Here is a 17403-nt window from a genome sequence, read left to right on the forward strand (position 1 = left end):
TCTAAAGACAGTTGCATCGGGGGTTAGAGCTTCGACGTTTGAATTTGGGCAGGAGAAAACAATTCAGTCCATAGCACCTTCTCTTAAGAAATGACCTGGGTATGAGAAGCTTTTAAAGTACCAATATGCAGGCATTCTATGAAAACTTCCCCAGGATCGATGTTTGCATGATTCTGTTGTCAAAAATATGAACAATGAGATTCTTTTCTTAAGCCTATATTGCATGAATGAAGTAATTCCCATGTTACTTCCATCAAATTAATAATGTCATTTTTAAGCCAAATTGAACATGACATAAAAAAATGACACTGAGATACATAGAAAAGAATGCATGTGGAGTTATTTAAAATGTGTTTTCATGTGTAGCTATAGCATGTTAAGGAACTGGCTATTCAGTGTATTGTTCTAAAATGATGGTAAATAAACTTAAGAATTTTCAAGTTACGGGGCGCCTGGGTGGCTCAGTCGGTTAAGCGTCCAACTCTTCATTTTGGCTCAGGTCAGGATCTCAGGGTTGTGAGATCGAGCCCTGCATCAGGCTCCACGCTGGGCATAGAGCCTGCTTAGGATTTTCTCCCTCTCCCTCTCCCTCTGCCCCTCCCCTCCCTGCTTATGCTTTCTCTCCGTCTAAAGAAAAAAAAGAAGAATTTTCAAGTTATACTTTATTCAAAACACAGCACAAGACAGAAATTTGTGGAACCTATATTTCTGCTGGTCCTGGTGAAGTATACTAAAACTTTGATTTTTTTTTTTTTTTTAAGCAAAGGAAATTTTAAGAAGCCAGCCTCAGAAAAGAGAAGACCATGCTTCCTTCAGTAAAAAGGAAGAGAAAGCAGTGAAGATCAGGTGATAGTAGGGACTGTCTTGCAGGCTTTATTCTTATAGGCATTTGAGATACTCTTTGAAATGACGGTCACCCTATCTCTTTAGTTCATTAAGATTTTACCATTTAACAAGAAGGAAGCAAAGAGACATAATGTGTGGGAATCAGGTACAGAATTTAACCCATTAACAGTTTTTTAAATAAAATATACATGACGTAAAAAGCTGCCATTTGAACAATTTTTAAGTGCACAATTCATTGGTGTGAAGTACATTCCCATTGTTGTTCAACCACCATCACCATCCGTTTCTAGAATTTTCTCATCATCCCAACAAAAACAGCCCAAATGGTAGCATGAAACACCAACCCCCTCCACCCCCCGTTCTCCCCTCCCCCAGGCCCTGGTCACCTCTATTCGGTTCTCTGTCTGTGAAATTGATTATTCTAGGTATCTTCCATAAATGAAATAGTGAAGTATTTCTCTCTCCCATGACTGGCTTATTTTCCTTAGCATAATGTTTTCAAGGTTCACCCCTGTTGTAGCATACATCAGAATGTTCTTCTTTTTTAAGGCTGAATAATATTTCATTGTGTGTATAGGCACTACCTTTGGTTTATCCATTCGTCTGTCAAAGGACATTTGGGTTGTTTCCATCTTTTGATTATTTTGAATAATGATGCTATGAACATTAACGTATAGACATTTAATCAACACTTAAATTCTTGTTATTGCCTACATTAAATGGGGAACCATAGAGTTACATTTGGGAGTAGGCTTTCCTGGTGATATTGGGACGTATAGGTTTACAAGTCACTTCAGTGTTAGCAAATATTGCTGAGATTCAGAGTATTTAACAATTCCAAGATGTCAGACTTTTAGGTAGACATTAAATCAGAAGAAAGAAATGCCGTTCAGGTTTGAATATATATGATGCAACATGGTAGTATGTCTTTTAAGAATGAAACAGCTACGGAGGGGCTCCTGGGTGGCTCAGTTGGTGAAGCGTCTAACTCTTGATTTTGGCTCAGGTCATGATCTCAGGGTCCTGGGATTGAGCCTTGTGTCCCCTCCCCATTTGCACTCTCTCTCTCTTTCTCTAAAATAAAATAAATAAATGTAAAAAAAAAAAAAAAGCTTGGGAAGCTTACCCTACGTAAAGAAGTTTACAGGTTTAACAATTAAAGAAAGTATACATATATTACATGTGTTACATATGTTATATATGTATATAGTTTAAAGTAGAAATAGATTTATATCTAAATTCATCTTTTTATCTATATATTTGTCTATCTGCATAACTGTATATATTTATGGTTAAACCTACAAATTTTTTTGTACAGGGGAAACTTTCTATTTTTCTACTCCCTATTAACATCGTGTTTCCCATCCCACAACATTTCCCCGTTAATACTAGTTTGAAAGACACAGGAACTGAGGGTACATCAGTGAACAAAACAAACAACTCCCTGCTCTCCGGGAACATACATTCTAGTGGAGGGTAGAAAAATAAAGAAAGAAAAATGAAAGAAAGAAAAGTGAAATATATAGCAAGTTAAACATTGATAAATGCGAAAGAGAAAAAAAAGTAGGAAAGGGGTTTAGAAGTGTCAAGTGGGGTTCATTTTAGAAGGATTGGTGAAGAAGGTAATTTTTGAGTGAAGGCCTTCAAGAGGGAACCATGCTGGTATCTGGGAAAGAACTTTCCAGGTAGAAGGAATAGTAAGTGCAAAGGCCCTGAAGCAGAAGCATACCTAGTTTGTTCCAGAGTCTCCAACAGGTCCATGGCTGGTGAAGAGTGAGCAAGCTGCAGAGTAGTGGGAGATGTGGTCAGAGTGGAAGGAGGCAGGTCATATGAGGCCTTCTTGCTTCTTTTCAGTTCCCTTAAACATAATGTTAATTCCTGCAATCATAAGTATTAATTCCTTGAAAGGCACATTTCTTTACCCAAATGTGTTTGCATTTTATTGGCTTCCTTTTCATTATAAACAAGTGTTCTGTGTTTTCTTAGATTCTGTCCTTATCTATGTGGCATCAGTTAACCACAGAGCCAAACAATCAAAGTTATCTACATATGAGCTGCCATCCGGCTTTCATAGGTGTGCAAATCATGTTACAAATTCTCTAACCAGAAACCCCAACATTTGGGGCGCCTGGGTGGCTCAGTTGGTTGAGCGACTGCCTTCGGCTCAGGTCATGATCCTGGAGTCCCTGGATCGAGTCCCGCATCGGGCTCCCTGCTCGGCGGGGAGTCTGCTTCTCCCTCTGACCCTTCCCCCCATCTCATGTGCTTTCTCTCTCATTCTCTCTCTCTCTCAAATAAATAAATAAAATCTTAAAAAAAAAAAAAGAAAAGAAACCCCAACATTTGTGTTTTTCTTCCTGCCCAATAGGGGGCATCCCACCTGACAATTTCTCAATGCCATAGTCATAAAAGCTGTGGCCTGGGCTCTTCCCTTACTCCTCCTTTCTGCTTTCTGGCCAAAACTGGTGCTTCCCCATGTGGCCCTACATTCCCCATGTCACATCTCCTCCTCTCAGGGAATATAGGTAATAAATTCTTTCAATGGCATTAGCCTCTCCATGTTGTCACTCAGTCACCTCCACAAATTAAAGTCCCATGGGTACAGCTGAGACAAGTTCATGACAAGATACTACCCATTGATGATGGGTAGAGTCGACATGCTTTTCTCTGGAAGTGGTTTTACTTGTATTTATGAAAGTTCATAAAAAGTCAAAGTGCTTTGGTCAAAGATCTTATGTACCATTTTATTATTAGTTGGGAGCCAGGAACCTCCTATGAAACCCTCAAAGAGCTGGTTTAGGGCTTGTGGTTCAGATTCAATGCCTCAGAGACCTCTCTTAGCCTCTTAAGTTTTATATTTACAGAAATTAACATCTTACCACCCTCTGGCAATCCATATGGTACAGGAATTCAAAGCAAAGACAAGTAAAATTAGAAATGCATGCAAAGCAGAGAGGAAAGCTGAGCAAAATGATGGGTTGGGAATTTCCAGGATACAGAAAGCTCCTGAAGAAAGGACTACACATATCCAATTTTAACACTTTAGGACCTAGATAAAAGTAAATTTGACCCCATAAATGTCCCACAATTTGACAGTTCATATTAGTACTTCCTCTTCTCTAGGAGAATGTTAGTTCATATTAGTACTTCCTCTTCTCTAGGAGGATGAACACAACAGCTTCAGTATTATGCAGCGACTCGATAGCTAGTGAACCCAAGTCCCAATGATTACACTTCCGGAAGTATGAACTAAGGTAATATGCAGAGATATGGACAAACTTCATGTGCAGTAAATTGATTGCATTGTCAGTTATGACAACTAAAAAAAAAACAACAAAAAACTGACAAATTATGGAAATCTCTACATTGAAATATTTGAAGAATAGAAGGATATGAAAAAATGCTCAAAATATACAATGGTAACTGATAAAAGCAAGAGGTAAAGCATATATCTGTAATATGAACCCAATTTTAATTTAAAAAGCATGGCATTTATATATAGAGAGAGATGGAGGGAGGTATGCAGGAAGACCAGAAGAAAATAGCGCAAGGTATTAATAGTAGTGATTACCGGGTAGAAGGTTTATGAACAGAGTTCAGGGCAATTGCAACCACTAGAAAGTAGGATGGAAATCCTGGAAATTAAGAGTTCCATAGAGAGGATGCCCCAGATTCTGTGTACAAACTCTAATCTTAGGCTGAGCCCTGAGCCATTAACATGGAGAACAGACTCCAAGAAGTTCAGCTAAAACTGAAAGAATTGAACTGACATTTAAACTTGGGCCCACCACAGGGGAGAGAGTTCACAGTTTAAAGTTAGCCAGATGAATTGCTTGATTTAAAATTTAAAGAAAATCAAAACTCTTTACAGCAACACAACAGAATTCGCAATCTCTACAAACATATCGGTCATGATGTCTAGGACGCAATCCAAAATTACTGAACATATGATTAAACAAGAAAACGCAACCCATTCTCAAAAGAAAAGACAGCCAACAGAGACTGACAATGAGCTGATACACAACAGCGGACGTCCAGGTTCACAGACTATACTTTCAAAGCCACAATTCTAACTGTGCCCGAGGACATAAAAATATGCTCATCATGCACTGAAAAGTAGCTGAAATCTCCTCAGTTTACTCATCTGCAAACCGAGGGGATTTCAGCTAGAGCCAGATACCCCAGTGCAGCTGCAGGACTCTCTCCACAGTCCTGCTAGCTAGCTGATGGAGAGTCAGGTCTCTACATCTCGGGATGGGAATCCACTCTATTATATGTCACTTTCGCTTTGCTCTGAGAAGATTGTTGTTAATACTGACAATTCCTTTGGTGTCTCAGGCACTGTGAAAAACAACAGCAATCACTTCCTTCTGAAGGATGGAGACCACATATCACAGCATCCCCCTGTCTCAGGGCCATCTGGCTGCTGATAATGCAATACTAATAACCATATTCAATTAAACTAGGCTTCCCTTGGGGAAGCAAAGATCCAAAAGAGGGTGTGTCTAAAGAATTGGTATGATCCAAATTCTGAATACAGAGAGTCACCATCTGGGAGAAGCTAAGGGAGAAGACAGTATACTGTATAGTGTGGTCATATACTCATGATGTGACTGTCCCTTTGATAGTGTAATGAGAAGTTCTTTGAACTGTGACTTAGGAAGGTAAAGGGTAACAGGCAAACTGGAGGGAGATTTCTTTGAATTCTGTCAAGTTGGGTATAAATGAGGCTGAGAACATCTAAGAGGAAGGCAGGAACCACTCTTCCTTGGATCCATAGTGACATTGGCACGGCAAGGTAGAAAACCATGGATGTTGTGTTGTCTGGATGGTATAAATAAGGATGTTGAGCCCAGGTCTGATGCAGTTAGTGATCTGGGGACAAGTGGTACAGCCCTCAGTGTGCCTTACTGTCCTTACCTCACAAATCAGAACAAGTCACTCTGATCTTTCCCACAGGAATTGCAGGCTCTGTAAACTACTGAATTTCAATTTTGACTCTGGAAGCTATTTGAGTTGTATTTTTTTAAAGATTTTATTTATTTATTTCGGAGAGAGAGAAAGTGAGTGGGAGGGAGAAGAAGAGAGAAGAAGAGAGAATCTGAAGCAGACTCCACACTGAGCGCAGAGCCTGACACAGAACTCCATCCTGCCACCATGAGATCATGACCTGAGCTGAAACCAAGAGTTGGACGCTTAACCAACTGAGCCACCCAGGCGCCTCTTGAGTTGTATTTTTAATACAACACATATATAATCAATATTGACATTATATATAATATCTATATACAACACATATATAATCAGTATTGACATTATATATAATATCTATATTTGTATCAATTATTAACACCTAATATTTAATTTAATATTAATTTTAAGTCAATTAAATTATTTAATAAATTTAATTGATTTAATATTTGATTTAGTGATTTAGTTAATATATTTTCATGTATAATATTTAACTGTTTGAGTTGTATTTTTTACTGAACACATTCTGAGGCTCCTCAAAGTTAAATTCTTCTCTAAGTATTAGGTAAAAAGAGAAGAGTGAAATTGTCTCCGGTTTTTCTCTCCTTCTCTGGTTTTCATCGGCCACCTCAAGCTCAACACCCATGATACTTTAGATTCAGTTTTTTTCTTTAGTGCCTTTACTTGTATGTAGCTGGAATTTGGGTTTTCTGTATCCTGAAGATGAAATCCTTGGTGCTGGTTGGAGTGGATGCTGGGCAGCACCTAAAACCAGGCTCCCTGAAAAGGAGGTCTCACCTGGGAAGACGGTGGGCAGGGAGAAAGCCTTGGAGACCCCAGGATGGGGAGGACGAGACTTGCATCTGGAGAATCTCCAGGAGGCTCTGGGGGAGGAAGGATTGGATAAGCTCAGACCATCGTTCATTTCTAAGGGAACCATGTAGATTGGAATCATAAGCTTTAGGATACAGGTTAGTTTGGGTCACTCCTTCATTACGAGGTTGACCAAGATTTGAATTAATGAGAGAACATGTTAAACCAGCTTTGCTACCATAGAAAGAGTTGATTCAGTGAACCCAAAGGACGGAGCCATATGACACAGGCATAACAACTACCTTGGTCATCATACACCTTTATTCTAACTTGGAATTGACAATGGTTACATAACATCTTGATCTTCCAGAAAGGTCTAGGAATAAAAAATTCAATCACCTCCCCAGAGTGAGAGCACTTCTCTATTTATGAAGCATTGTTGTTTCCCAGGGTTAAATTTTACTGACAAAAGATAGTCCTAGTTGAAAGATTCCATACAGAACTAAAGGGTGGGGATGCCTGGGTGGCTCAGTCAGTTAAGCATCTGCCTTCAGCTCAGATCATGTTCCCAGGGTCCTGGGATTGAGTCCCCCATCGGGCTCCCTCCTCAGTGAGGAGCTTGCTTCTCCCTCTGCCTGCTGCTCCCCCTGCTCGTGCACTCTCTCTCTGATAAATAAATAATAAAATCTTTTAAAAAAGGAAACTAAAGGGTGCAGTTAATATTGCAAGTCCAGTGTTTCTGTATGAAGTTGATCTCAGGACATGCTTTGCTGGAGCTCCCTCCCTCACCCCGTGGCCACAAAGCTGTTGATTATCCATGCTGGCTTCAATCCCTTCCCTTGCTCCTATTTCCAAAAGGCTCCAATTTTGTAGGGTGCAGAAAGTTAGAGATCATTGTTACCACTGCAATAAGATTTTCTGAGTACACGAACACAGAAAAAAATGGGAAACTGGGTTTTCAGATCACTCAGAATATTTAACATCATTATAGAATTTTCTAGGGAAGAATTTTTTATTCCCTTAAGCATTGATGTTTATCATGGAAACCCTAACATGTTCCCCCCCCACCCCCCATTGAATGGTTCCACTTCTCTGGGAAGGTGTCTTCCAGTAACTCCTCCACTAAGATAAACTTATGATGGGCATTTCAGAATTTTCTTGAATTTGTTTATGGATGTTTGATATGAAGGATTTTTTGGGAAATGGCGCACACACACACACACACACACACACACACACACACACAAAACACCCACCTCAGTTAATTGAAAGTCATTGTGCCCACCCTCACTGCTACAAATGATGAGTGATTTTGAGCCAGTCACTTTACTTCTCCGGAGACTCAGTTTACATATTTGTAAAACAAGAGTGTTGAACCAAAGTAATTCTTGAGATCTCCCAGCTCTAGCATTCAATGCTTCCATGTTTTCCGTATTTGTTGATGTTTTAAATAACATTACCTCATTCCCAGAGGCCCCCTGATCTGCCATACCTCTCTCCAGATTCCTCCACAGATAAATAGTTCCAGGTGGAATTAGTTTAGATTTATTGTTATTATTTTAATAACTACCATATATCCAGTGCTTACATTGTGCAGAATATATATTATCTGACATAATCCACATGTAACCCAAGTACGAGGCTTACCTTGCTCCATATTTTGGGAAAGGGGGGGGTCGTCTTAACACGGTTTCTTGTTCCTACTGGTAGCTGCTCCTCGGGGGGGAAATACTCCACTCCGTTGCTCCTAGCTCCCTCATGGACCACACTCACTGTGCTGCTACCCAGTATCTAAAGCTAAGACTATGGTTCTTGAGGAGATGCTGTTTCTGCTGTGCTGGCCTCAGGAGGTTGGGGAAAGCCGGGCTGACACTTGCTTTTTGCCTTGTCTTTAATTCCTCCAATCACACTGTGCAAATCCTTGTATTTTTAACAGATATTATTATAGACTTGGGGATAACTATTCCTACATGACAGAGGAAGCAGTAACTTAAAACTGGTTGTGAAATATGATTGTGCTCAGAGCCCCAAATCAAAAGACAATAAATAAGCAGACAGATGGATGGATAGATGGATGGATGATGAAGGGCTTACCTTTGGGAAGCAGCCCAGTGCATAGTCTAGTGCTCTGTCTCCAGGGTCTTCCTTCCTTCCCTCTGAGAGAGACACATTCTTTTATTCTAATGTCAAATCTTGACTTGTTTTTCAGAAACCACACCTGCAGTCCACAAGGGTTGATCTCGGTGTAGATTTCATTGCCTTCCTTCTCCAGGGCAAACCCTAGGCTGTGCTAACCTCCAATGATGTTTTCCCCCAAAGTCCGTGTTACTAAGTTGAGAATAACATCACAGGTTATTTTATCAGAGCAGTTGAGTTATGAGTCTCCAAAATATATCAGACAAATTCAAGGTGAGTTTTGACCCTTCAAATACAATCCTATTCAAAGTCTCTCCTCTTGTGTGAGGTCTAGATATGCCTTCTTCCTTCCTCTTACGATTTTCTTAACTCTAAGACCAAAGATTTACACACATCTCCCAACACAAGTAAGCACTATTTTTTATAGAACATATGGTCTGAATGGAAAATATGAAACTTTTTTTCCCTAAAGGCAGCACAATTAACACAGATTCCTTGGCCTGTGATGGAAGTGGTGTTTTACGGTATGACATGGCACAGAATCAGTCTTTCTTCCAGTCATACCCAGAAGAGATGGGTGTATAAAGTCGTGCTAATTTTTCACTTTTTCAAACCACAAAGCCACCTATATCAAGGAGTAGCCTGTAATCATACGTCTTCTTTACTTTGAATCAAGTCAAATGTGTAGGCCAAATGTCCTCCCCAATTTTCTCTATAAGCACAAAGGTGGCAGCATGAGGACCTATTATTTCCCTGTATCTGGGGCAGATTCCAAAGAACTGGAAGGAAGGATTGGTCCAGAGTGCTCTTTAAGTTATATACACAATAAGTATTTGGGGTAGCCATTACTATTCTAGTGTTAAGGAACTAAGGCTCAGACAGTCAAAACAACATAGCCAAATCATACATTTAATGAGTAAAACTGCTGAGGCTTTACCAAGGTCAATGACATGTTGAAGTTCATTTGCTGCGACAAAATAAAGACATCTTATTTCTTAATTTCATGAATGGAAAGAACTTTTTCTTTCTCTTTCCCTTTCTCTGGTGTCTCATTTTCTGGAAGATGCTCACTCCTTTCCCTGATAATCTCATTTCCTGCTGCTTCCTCCTTTTTCGTCCTGTTCTTGGTTAATCCGTGTTTGTCTCTTCCAGAATAAATTTTTAAAAACCTCACATTCTGCCAAAAGAATACTAATACTTAACCATCATATAGAAGATGCTTTCGAGAAAAAGACATTCTATGTCCCCCAGATTAAATCTGCTTTTTCTGCCTTTATCGAGAAATCTCTTGGTTTACTTCAGAATTTCAAATGAGAGAGGTATTTGGACCAAAAACAGGGAATTTCTTGCTTATTGATTTATTCTTTGGCATTTTTTTTACATAGAATAAAATGCTTTGATTTTAAGAGTGTAGTTCAATGAATTTTGACAAATGTTCATACCCATCTAGCATCATCTAAATCAAGAGAACATTTCCACTATCCATGAAAGATCTCTCATGCCACTTCCCAGTCAATATCCCTCTCTGAGAGAAAAATATTGTTCTGATTTCTATAACCGGAGATTACTGTTCCTGTTCTTTTTTTTTTTTTTTAAAGATTTTATTTATTTATTTGAGAGAGAGAGAATGAGAGACAGAGAGCACGAGAGGGAAGAGAGTCAGAGGGAGAAGCAGACTCCCCGCTGAGCAGGGAGCCCGATGCAGGACTCGATCCCAGGACTCCAGGATCATGACCTGAGCCAAAGGCAGTCGCTTAACCAACTGAGCCACCCAGGCGCCCTGACTGTTCCTGTTCTTGAACTTCAAGTAAATGTGTATGGCTTCTATTTTTGTGACTTATCCATGGTTTTATTTTTTGCTTGCTGCAATAATATAAAAATATTCTCCTAATATTTTTTGGAAAGCTTTATACTTTTAGCTCTTACATTTAAGTATATGATTCATCTTGAATTAACTTTGTAAATATATTTAAAAAAGGAATGAAGATTCATTTTTTTCTCATAAAAATATCTAGTTGTTCTAGCCCGACTTATTGAAAAGGATTTTCCCCAATGAATTTTATCAGCATTTTAAAAATAAACCAATTAATGTCATAGTGTACATCTATTTCTCTGCTTTCTGTTCTGTACAAGTCACCCATTTTTATATCTTTATGCCAATAATTAGTTGCCTTATAGGCTGTAATTTTAGAGTATGTATTAAAATTGGGCAGTGCAAATCCTCAAACTTTATTCGTCCTTCAGAATGCTTTGGTCATTCTAGGCACTTTTCATTTCTAAATAAATTATAGAATTAGCTTGCCGATTTCTACAAAAGATATCTTCTGAGAGTTTACTTGATAATATTTGAATCTATAGTTCAAATTGTGAAGAAATGCAATCATTACAATATTGAATTTGAGTCCATAAACATAGTACACCTCTCAATTTATTGAAATCTTCTTTCTCTATGTATAGATGTCTTGCAAACCATTCATTAAATTTATTCTTATACACTTGGAGTTTTTGGCTCTTATAAAGTGGTATTGTTTATTTAATTTGATTTTCCTGTTATTTATTCTTTGTATATAGAAAGACTTTCACTTTTCCTTCTAGGTTTTTTTTTTTTAATATTTCCCTGGATTTCTTTATATTCACAATCATGTCACATGTAAATAGTTTTACTTCTTTTCATATAACTTTTATTTGTTTTTGTTTATGTGCCTTCCTTTATTTTTTCTTGACCTATTGCACTTCCCATACAATGTTGGACAAAATGGTGAGAGCAGAGGTAGCTTCCTTGTTCTTGATCTTAGGAGAAAAGTGTCCAATACTACACATTAAGTACAATGTGCATTATAATTTATCAGTTTGAGAAAGTCCCCTTCTGTTTCTAGCTTTCAGAGAAGTTTTGTTTTTTAACATGGATGCTTTTACTGTATCTATTGTATTGAGATGATCACATAATTTATCTCTTTTATTCTATTAATATGGTGAAGTATGTTGATTGATTTTTTTTTAAGATTTTATTTATTTGACAGAGAGACATAGCGAGAGAGGGAACACAAGCAGGGGAACTGGGGGAGGGAGAAGCAGGCTTCCCACCGAGCAGGGAGGCTGATGCAGGGCTCGATCCCAGGACCCCACCCCAGGATCATGACCTGAGCTGAAGGCAGACGCCTAACAACTGAGCCACACAGGTGCCCCTGTTGATCGATTTTTGAATGTTGAGCCAACCTTGCATTCCAGAGATAAACACAGCTTCGTCATGATATATCATCCTATTTTATGCCTTTTAATAATATTTTTGCTATGTGATTTCTTTCTTAAAAAGTTGTTTTGTGGGGGCGCCTGGGTGGCTCAGATGGTTGAGCATCTGCCTTCGGCTCAGGTCGTGGTCCCGGGGTCCTGGGATCGAGCCCTGCGTTGGGCTCCTGGCTCGGCGGGGAGCCTGCTTCTCCCTCTCCCTCTGCCTCTCTCCCTGCCTATGCTTTCTCTTTCTCTCTCTCTGTATCTCTGTGTCTCAAATGAATAAATAAAATCTTAAAAAAAAAATTGAGTTTCTAAAAAAAAAGTTGCTTTGTGGATTACAATATATTTTCTTAAGTTATCTGAATCTGTCTTAAAAATATTTGATTACTTCACAATTTTGGATGTTGTCATAACATATGTTTATGTTTATGACTATATTTTTAATTTCTACCTTCCTCTCTGTGGCCTTGTTATCATATACCTTACTTTTATATATTCTATACAGCCCATGTTCTTCTGTATTATTTTCACTTTAAATAGCCAATTGTCTTTAAGAAGATTTAATAATTTATGTGTAGAAAAAATAATTTTAATAGACTTTTTAATTTACTCTTTCTGCTTTTTATTTCTTCTTGCATAACTGGATTTCTATTTGATGTCATTACCCTTAAGTCTATAGAAATTCTTTTAGCTTTTCTTATAGGACAGTTTTGCTGGAGATTAATTACTTCAGTTTTTGTATATTTGAAATATCTTTATGCTCCCATTTATTTTTGGAAAGTACTTTTGGCAGTTATGACAGTTGATTTAATTTCTTCAGCACTTTAAAGATGTTATTCTATTGTATTCTGGCTTCTCTGGTCTCTGGTAAAATTCTTATCGTTGTTTCCCTGTACAGGGGGCTTCTTTTCTTAATCTGGTTACCTTTAAGTTAATCTTTTTATCTTTGTTTATCCACAGTGTGACTGTAACGTGCATAGGTGTGAACTTAATCTTGCCTTGGAGTTCTCTAAGCTTTGTGGATCTGGTTTCTGTAGTCTTATTGTCCAATTTATATATTGCTAGATTCTACTTGCTGCTTTTTAGTTAAGAATTTCTCTCTCTATGTTCATGAAAAATATTATCCTATAATTTTCTTTTTCTGTATTGTTTTTTCTCTTGTATTAGTTCAGGATTATCCTGGCACAAATAACAAATAGAGAGTGTTCTGTTCTCCTTTTAGTGTCTGAAAGTGTTTATATAAAAAAAGAATTATTCATTCCTTAAGAAAATTTACAGTGATGCCATCTGGACCTATTGTTCTTTGTGGGAAAGATTTTAATTTGGTTAAATTTATTTAAAAGATGCAAGAATGTTCAGATTTTCCACTTATTCTTGTGTCCATTTCAAAAAGTCTGTGTTTGTCAAGGGATTTGTTCATTTCCTCCAAGTTATCAATATTTGGGGCATAATGTTGTTCATAATGATATCTTACAATGTTTAACACCTTAGCATCTTTGAAATTCTTCATTTTTCATTCTTGATATTGGTAAGTTGTGCTTTTCTTTTCTTAATTGTCAATCAGTCTTTCTAGGGTCTTACAAATTGTATTAATCTTTTTAAAGAACACATTTTTAGCTTTATTGGTTATCTCTTTTTTATTTATCTTGGCTCTTCATTTTAAAAATGTCTATCTATTTTCTTTATTTTGTTCTTATTCTTTTAGTTAATTGAATTAGTAACTTTGATCATTCATTCTTCTTTTTCCCCCTCTTCTTATATATGCTTTTAAACTTGTAAGTTTACTGCTGGGTATTGTTTCTCTGCATTATACAAATTTTGACACTTTGTGCTCTCTTCATCATTAGTTCAAAATATTTTCTTTTTTAAAAGATTTTGTTTATTTATTTTAGAGAGAGAGCACACACTAGCAGGGCGAGGGAGAAGAACAAGTAGACTCTATGCTCAGCGTGGAGTCCCATGCAGGGCTTGATCCCAGGACCCTGAGATCATGACCTGAGCCGAAATCAAGAATTGGATGCTTAACCCATTGTTAATCTTTTCTGTTATACCATTTTGCGGATTCATATATTTTGAAAATACATTAGCCAGGGGTGTCTGGGTGGCCCAGTTGGCTAAGCATCTGACTCTTGATTTCAGCTCAGGTCATGATCTCAGGGTTGTGAGATTGAGCTCTGGGTCCTCAGGTTCCGTGCTCAGTGGGGAGTCTCCTTGAGATACTTTCCCTCTGCCCCTCCCCCCACTCATGTGCATGTATGCTCTTTCTCTCTCAAATAAATAAATAAAATCTTTAAAAAAGGAAAGTACATTAGCCAGAGCATATAAATTTATGTTTGCTATGTCCTCCTGAATTATCCCTTTTATCACTGTAAAATAGCCCCCATTATATCTTGCATTGCCCTTTCTTTTTGTTGTTAATGAAACTACAATAGTGTTCTTGCAATTAGTGTTACTGGAATTACATTGTGCCTATAGATCAAGTTGGGAAGAATTGATACCTTAAAAATATTGACTGTTCCAATCAATGAACACAGATTATCTCTCCATTTATTTAGACCTTTGATGTCTTTTATTAGTTTTTTGTAGTTTTTGCATACAGGTCCAATACACATTTTGTTAGATTTATCCCTAAGTATTGCATAGGGGGAGGGGCCTGCTTTTGTCAATTGTACTTTATTTTTACCTTCAAATTACAATTATTTATTGCTAGAATATAGGAAAGCAATTGACTTTTATACAGCTGACCCTTATTATTCTCAGATTCCATATTTGCAAATTTGTCTACTCACTAAAATTTGTTGGTAATCCCCAAATTGATACTCTCAGTGCTTGACAGCCATTCATGGACACATAGAGAGCAGCAAAAACAAACAAACAAACAAACAAACAAAAAAACTGAGTCACCTAATACACACATTCCCAGTTGAGGTGAAACAAAGTGACTCCCAGCATTCCTATTTAAGCTCCCATATTATAAACAAGTGTGCTTTTTGCAATTTATTTACTGTTACTTTTTCTTTTGCATTTTTGTGCTTTTTGTTAGTGATTTCACTGTTGAAAATGACAACTAAGTGTAGAACTGAAGTGCTGTCCAGTGTTCATAGCGTACTAGATAGGATTGATTCAGGCATGAGTTATATTGCTGTTGGCTGTAAGTTCAGTGTCAAACAACAATATGGTAACATCTGCTAAATGGAAGACGACACTCCCCTATTCTGTATTTGAGGTTGTTGAGGAAAGTGCTAAAGTAACATTTACAGTGTGTGATGAAACTATGGAAAAGATGGAAAGGCAGCTAAATTTCTGGATTCATGAGATGATGTCTAATTAAAAAAATTGTAGTGAACAGCATTTTTATGAGGCTAAAAGCCAAGGAAATTTATGATCACATTGCCCAAGGTCAAGAAAATGTCAAATCCTCATCAGCAAGTGTTTACTATAAAGAAATGCTGCATATAATTAAATATTGCTAACTCTCCCTATATATAGTTAGGTGTCTTTACACAGAAACACACATAAAACAAGGTGATGTACTGATCAGTTGACAAAATGTGATCAGAAACTTGTGGGAACTTAACTGCCCTTTCTCCTAGAAGAAATGGCTCAGTATTTACCCATTCGGGGTTCATTATGACTTTATACAATATAACTACCACGAATAATAAGAACCAACTGTATATGAACCTTATATTCTATCACTGAGCTATAATCACTTATTCATTCCATGACATTTATTTGTAGATTTTTGGGAATTTTCACACAGATGATCATGTTAATTGTGAATAAAAGCAGTTTCCTTCCTTTCTGATTTGTATAGCTTTCGTTTCTTTTTCTTGTCTTATTGCACTAAGAATTCCAGTACAATCTTGAATAGAAATAGTGAAAGAGGGCATTCTTGCCTTATTCCCAATTTTACTGGGAAAACATCTATGAAGTATGATGTCAGCTTAGTGGGTTTTATAGATTTTTTTCTTTTATAAAATTGAGGACATTTTCCTCTATTCTTAGTTTGTAGAGGGTTGTTATCATAAATAAGTATTAGATTTTATCAAATACTTTTTAAAAAGATTTTATTTATTTATTTGACAGAGAGAGAGAATACAAGCAGGGGGAGCAGCAGCGGGAGGGAGAGAAGCAGGCTCCCTGCTAAACAGGGAGCCTGATGTGGGGCTCAATCCCAGGACCCCGAGATCATGACCTGAGCCAAAGGCAGACACTTATCCAACTGAGCCACCCGGTGCCCCTCAAGTACTTTTTTCTATGTCAATTAATGTAATCAGATTTTTCTTTCATAACCTGTCAATATGGCAGATTATATTAATATGAATATTGAACCAGCCTTGCACATTTGGAATAAATCCCACTTAGTGATGGTATATAATTTTATGCATTTTATTTTATACATAGTGGGTATTTTATACATAGCTAGATTTGATTTGTTAATATTTTCTTGAGGATTTTTGCGTCTATAGTCATAAGAGAGATGGATCTATAGTTTTCCTTTTTCTTTTTTTCTTTTGTAATATCTTTTTCTAGTTTTGGTATTAGCCTACTTCTGGCCTCAAAGAATGAGTTAGAAAACACTCTCTCTGCTTCTGTTTTTTGGAAGAGCTAATAGAGAATTGATATTTCTCTTCCTTAAATTTTGGTTGAATTGAAACATCAATCTTGTGCTTTCTTACTTGAAAAATTATCAATTATTTCCTCAAGTTCTTTTTTTTTAAAGATTTTATTTATTTATTTGACAGAGAGAGACAGCAAGACAGGGAACACAAGCAGGGGGAGTGGGAGAGGGAGAAGCAGGCTTCCCGCGGAGCAGGGAGCCCGATGTGGGGCTCGATCCCAGGACCCTGGGACCATGACCTGAGCCGAAGGCAGATGCTTAATGACTGAGCCACCCAGGCGCCCTCAAGTTCTTTAACAGATATGTCTTTTCTGGCTATTTATTCTGAGTTTGACTAGTTGTGTATTTTGAGAAATTAGTATGTTTTCAGATTTGTGAACAAGAGTTCTTAGTATTACTTAATTATCCTTTTAATGTCCATGATATCAGTAGTGATGGCCTTATTTTTGAATTTTAATATTGATTATGCATATCTTTTCTTTTTTTTCCTTGGTTAGTCTGGCAAGAGGTTTATCAATTTTATTGATATTTTCAAAGAGCCAGCTTTGGGGCTTGTTTGTTGTCTATATTGTTTCCTGTTTTCAATTTCATTGATTTCTCTCCTAATTTTTATTATTTATTTCTTCTGTTAGCTTTAGGCTTAAATTGCTCTACTTTCTATAGTGTCCTAAAGTGGTAATTTAGATTATGAATTTTAGATCTTAAGTTTTTCTAATATATGCATTTAATGCTATACCTTTTTCTCTAAGCTTTTGCTGTTTTTCACTAATTTTGATAGGTGT

Source organism: Zalophus californianus, chromosome 16 (assembly GCF_009762305.2).
Source record: "Zalophus californianus isolate mZalCal1 chromosome 16, mZalCal1.pri.v2, whole genome shotgun sequence".
NCBI classification, from domain to species: domain Eukaryota; kingdom Metazoa; phylum Chordata; class Mammalia; order Carnivora; family Otariidae; genus Zalophus; species Zalophus californianus.